This window comes from Lacerta agilis, chromosome 13, assembly GCF_009819535.1.
Source record: "Lacerta agilis isolate rLacAgi1 chromosome 13, rLacAgi1.pri, whole genome shotgun sequence".
NCBI lineage: Eukaryota > Metazoa > Chordata > Lepidosauria > Squamata > Lacertidae > Lacerta > Lacerta agilis.
In genome coordinates, this window is record NC_046324.1 from 23,225,032 (window position 1) to 23,231,031 (window position 6,000).

Sequence of the window (6,000 nt, forward strand, 5' to 3'; positions counted from 1 at the left end):
ATCGAGGCAAAGGTTCATACTGTGTTTCTAAAGTCAGCACCTCCTCATGCTGGAGAAGGGGTGGCAGAAATTGTGCGGGTTCTTGGCCTGAAGCTGCTATTGTATTTGCTCTAGAAGGCCGCAGAATGAAACTAGGTCAATATGAGATTAGCTGTCTATGAGAACTGCCTGTCCTCTATAACTGGCTCTCCTTGATTCAGGCAATCGTCCTCACCTTCTATATCAAACAGCAGTGTGAATCCTCTGGCCTGGTTGGGGGCCAAATGTGGCCCTCAGGGTCTCCCAGTCTGGCCCCCGTGATGCTCTTCAGTCTGCATTGCTCACATTCTTCTTGAGTGAGTGAAATATGTCATTGAATTCTGATAATGTTTCTTGCTTGTCTAGAAGGAAGGGGGGTATTTGTAAAACTACAAATACACAAAGGTAAAATTGGCATTTCTCGGCTGGAAGAGCATGAGACTCTTAATCTTAGGGTCATGGGTTAAGATTTCTGCACTGCAAGGAGTTGGACTAGATGATCCTAGCGGTCCGTTCCAACTCTGCAATTGTGTTGTTGTTGTTCAGTCGTTCAGTCGTGTCCGACTCTTCGTGACCCCATGGACCAGAGCACGCCAGGCACCCCTATCCTCCACTGCCTCACACAGTTTGGCCAAACTCATGCCAGTCGCTTCGAGAACACTGTTCAACCATCTCATCCTCTGTTGTCCCCTTCTCCTTGTGCCCTTCATCTTTCCCAACATCAGGGTCTTTTCCAGGGAGTCTTCTCTTCTCATGAGGTGGCCAAAGTACTGGAGCCTCAACTTCAGGATCTATGATTCTATTATTTGTTGCTCTGTCCACATTTACCTCTGGCCCTGTGCACCACTGACATGTGGCCCCTGGAATGTTACACAGAAGGGAATGTGGCCCTTGGTCTGAAAAAGTTGGTTCCCCCTCCCCCATCTAGAGTTTGTGATGGAAAAAGATGCAGTTATGGAAAAGATGCAATTGTCAGAGCAAAATACCTGCAGCAGGTCTTTCAAGGCTGGCAATGCAACACTCTGTCTCCTCCATGCAGCTCTGAGAAGAACCAGCTTGCGCAGTAATAAGCAATACATCTCATTTCTTGTCAAGAGGCTACATTTCCCACCGCTTGTTTTAAAAACCACCGTGCCTTGAGCCAGCCCTCTCTTTCCTTTGTTGTTATTAAATACATGAGAAGTGTCACTTGCTCAAACATTCATTGCCTGGGGGAATGGAAGGAATATCCAGATTTAATTTTCTTACCTGCTCCTCGTCAGGTGTGGGTGATTAATGTGCTTTTCATTACAAACAATAGCCAAGAATCAGGCTTCCATTTCAATAAGGAAGATTTGTCTACTCAGAGAAACAAGTGTGGGAGGAAAAAACCAGGTGCTGCTCCAAGTAGAGCCACTGAAATAAATGGATGTGGTGAACTTTGGTCCATTAATTTCAATGGTTCTACTTTGAGTAGGACATAGTTGGCCAGAACCCTCTATTACAAGTACACTGGTAAAGTGGGGTGCCTTTCAAAGTTCACTGAGAATGCTATTGTTGGCCATATCCAGAGATATCCTATCAATGGGAGGGTGGGAGAATCAGTTTCTCATTCTTCCATTCTTAAGCTTGGTTCTTCACATTTCCACATCAGTTTGTGGATACATATATAGATATGTGGGAAAGTCCTCATGAAAACTCACTAACATTTCAGTGTAAATTTCTTCTCACATACACATTTTTCTATGCATTTTCCCCTAATACACACATTTTTGCAAAGCAAATCCCCCTAATATAATGCATGTTAGTTTCAGTATGTGCACTTCCAAGCACACTTTCCCCTAGTAAATGCATTTTTGCACACATTACTTGGCTGGAGAGCTGCACTGCAAAATTTGGAGAAGTGTGAATTCCAAAGGATGGCTGTGTTTTGCTTCATTATTGTTTTGCAAAGTGCAAATTGTGTAAGTTCACCCCCAAAATGTGAACGGAATCCAATCCCTTCCTCGCATTCCTACCCATCAGTATTGGCATTCCGCCGGCTCTTGGAGGCACACCTGTTTAGGTTTTACTGCCTATTTATACTTATGCTTTTTAAAACATACTTATGTTATTGTCCATTTTAATTGTTGATTTTTAAAATGTTTTGATGAATACATTACCATGTGTTTTAATGACATGCTTTTATATTTCTAGCAATTGAACTACAACTCCCATAAGCCCTCAGCCACCCTGTGTTGACTTAGGAGATCACTAAAACATGGACTAATGAACTAATCCAGTCATTGAAGGAGCAATCTCAGTGCTCATTGCCTTTCACTGCAGGGGAGGAATGCCTCTGTGTCGTTGTCGTTTCATTTGCTAGTGCTGGAGATATTATTGAAAAGGATGGTAGAGGCACTTAAAATGATACACCATAAAGAGGTTTGGCTGTCATCTGTGCCTCTGAACCCTGCCAGTTTATGAATATAGATAGACTGATTTCCATAATTTTAGATGCGTTTTTTTCCTTTAGCAGCTGCTTCTGTGCCAGGAAGTCTTTTTTATTTTTTTATTTTTATAGAGGAAATGATGTACAAATTGCTTTGCTAGATCACCTTAGCTATCTGGTCCAGGATTCTGGCACCAGTCAGGTGCTTCTGGGAGCTCAATGGGGCATGAAGGTGAAGGCTGTATTTCATTATTTATATCCAACATCCTGCAAACACAGAGATCCTGAATTTGCTAATGAAGGTATCATGGTCAGGTGGGAATTTGAAATGTGGTCTCCCAGGTCCTAGCCCGACACTCTAGCCCAGGCATAGGCAACCTCGGCCCTCCAGATGTTTTGGGACTACAACTCCCATGATCCCTAGCTAACAGGACCAGTGGTCAGGGATGATGGGAATTGTAGTCCCAAAACATCTGGAGGGCCGAGGTTGCCTATGCCTGCTCTAGCCATTATACCACACTGGCTCTCGCCAACCAGATGCTTCTGGGAAACTCAAACAAGACCTGAGTGAATCAGAACTCTTCCTATTTGTCATTCCCAGCTACTCCAACAGTGGCATCAGACACAGTAGAAGTTAGTTCCTACAGAACCAGCTCCTCATAAGCTTTCACTCCATTCCAATGTCCAAAAAAGGAGCCCTTAAGCCTAGGAACAGTTTCTAAGACTGAGGAGGTGTATCCCACTCTGGATAATGGATTCCATTGAAGAGAGATGCACAGAGGATTTATTCTTTGTGTCAGCTATCCAGACAGCCATTGTTGGGAAGAGGTAGTTTATCTCTCCCTGTTTCAGTACATTTTCAAGACATGAATGTCAATGTAATTAAGTTCCAGGGAGGACACAGAGAGGGATCATGGTGGGTGGTGGTAAGGAGGGTCATTCTTAACAATGGAAGTGTGAGTAGATGAATAGAGCCATAGCTTCAGAACCTATGAGCATTTGTCCTGCAGAGAGAATTTCCCTTTGTCAATTCCACTTGCTACAGCCTTTGATTTGCAGGGGGCAGAGTGTGTGGCACAGGTGAGGAAAGATGTGAGGAATTCATTCCAAGCTTCCAAAAAGAAATGAGCATTACGGAACTGGGTCTTTGCAATGATTCACCAGCAGTCAATGTTCATTAAACCATGTGGCAGATGCTAGATTGGCCTGGGTTCCAGACCATGGGGGTGTGGGGAGACAGCCTACATGTATTCAGTAGTTTCCACCCCCAGCCAGATCCCACCCACCCACAGACAGCATGGGGTCACTGCAGGATGCAATGGTTAGGGCACAGCCAGCCTGCATGATCCCACTATGTCTCCCCATGCAAACTGAATCATGTGGAAACTAGGTCCAATGTGCGAAACTTAGAGACTTTTTAAATGTTACCACAGTTCTAGTGATTGTATAAGCCAGGGCCAATTGTCTCTTCTGTCTCATCTGCTAGAGTTTACTGTTTGCCAGGGAAGTGGTGGCAGTTGCTGGAGTCTTTTCAAGGAAAGGCACATCAGCACCCTGGACAGCTCCCAGTGGGTCCTGATGGCTGAGCTATGGAATATGGTGTTTCAGCAAAGGAGCACAATCATCTGGAGGCTTACAAAAGCTAGCTCGGCTTACCTGTCCATTGATTCTGCTCCCCTACCTGCCCTCCTGGCCTGAGAGCTCCTTGCAGTCTTTAAAAGGAGGAGAAATGGGCACTAAAATAATAGGTTTTTCATGTGGATTTTTTCCCCTGCCTGTGCTGGTTGCCTCACACTGCCTAATGATAGAGGTGGCCCTGCATCACCTGAGATCCAATATATGCTATACTCTGTCAGCCTGGATCGCTCTTTGCTGGAGGAAGCTGCTGTGCTGTCCCCCTTTGCCTGTCTTGATGGGACTCCCCTCCACTTCCCTGAGACAAATGGATGGCCATCTGCCATGGATGCTTTTGTTTAGATTCCTGCATTGCAGGGGGTTGGACTAGATGACTCCTTGGGGTCCCTTCCAATTCTACACTTCTATTGTTCTATGAAATCTTCATGGCCGAGTTAGCCTGGGCAGCTGGATAACCATCATGGTGCCCTCCAGGCACTGTTAGACTACAACTTCCACATCATCTACCATTGGCTAGCACTGATGGGGAAACTAGACCAGCATCATCCAGAGGGGGCACCACATTGGCTCCATCTCAATTACAGTTTAGTGGGGGGTTTTCCTCCCTCTCTGAAAATTTGTCTAAAATGTCTGCCTGTCAATAAATGTGTGTGCACATTTTGTGCAAATTTGTGTCATGAGTCTGTGCTCCACCTGATCCTTCCTGACCTCCCAGGGCTCAGAATGGCCACTGAAATATATTCGTTCCATCCGAATGGTCCCAGGAATGCATTGCATTTCTGAATGACCATTAGGAATGCATTAAAGCCCAGAAGACTGGTTCTTTACATCACTGGTATTCAACTCCCCCACTTTATTTGGTAGAGGAACTCTGAAACGTCCTGAGCATGCCCCCCTCCACCCCTCACCACAAAGTAAAAGAAAATGGTAAAAGCAGGAAACGAGTAATTCACAAAGCATTATGTTCGGCGCCACCAGCAACATGCAACCACCTTGTTACCCAATGGTGATTACTGCAAAGCAAATGTAAACTTGAAAGAACCTTTAGCAGCTAATCATTTATTGCTCCCAAAATTTATTGCCCTCTTGGTGCTGTGAAATGTAAAATGCAGTAAAACGCTGTCCAGCCAGAGAGAGGCTCTGCTAGCAGAAAGTGCTGACTTAAATCTTGGAAGGGCTGCCAGGATGCTATTAAGCCGGACCATCACAAATCTCACTCTTGGTCATGATTAATGGCCTGCTGGGGTTTGTTCCCTGGGCTGCCCAGCACAGCCCTGCAAAAATGGTGAGCTCCGAAGGTCATCCCGAAATGCTCCATCAGCTGCCTTGGGCACAGGGCAGGAGTATGTGCTAAGACAACTACAGGTGGCTGCTTCTACTTTGAGCTTTGAAGAAGGCGTTTTGATGAGCCTCAACTAGGGATGGGGGAGAAATTCGATTCAGTTCACATTTAAAGGTAAATCTCCCCTAATTTGCACTTTCCAAAATGATAGATGAACCAATCCTCCTTAATTTACACTTTCCCCTATTTTTCAGTGCACTTCTCCAGCCAAATGTTGTGAACATGAACACATATACTAGGATAAAGCATGCATAAAATTTGCACAGATTCACACACACACAGGAATCGTGGCTTTGTAAAAATGTGTGTGTCAGGCAAAATTGCATGGGGAATGTGGGAGAAATTCTCACTAAAATGATGGCAAATTTTTGTGAGGCCTTTAAAAAGTGAAAACATATGTGGAAATTCAGAGAACTGAAGACTGGAAAAATGAGAGACCAAGAGAAACAGAAATGGACGGATTCATCCATCTCTGCACCGGCATCACTGCAGCTTACCTAACATAAGGATATACGGTAAGAAGAGCCCTTCTGGATCAGGCCAGTGGCCCATCTAGTCCAGCATCCTGTTCTCACAGTGGCCAAGCAGCTGCCCC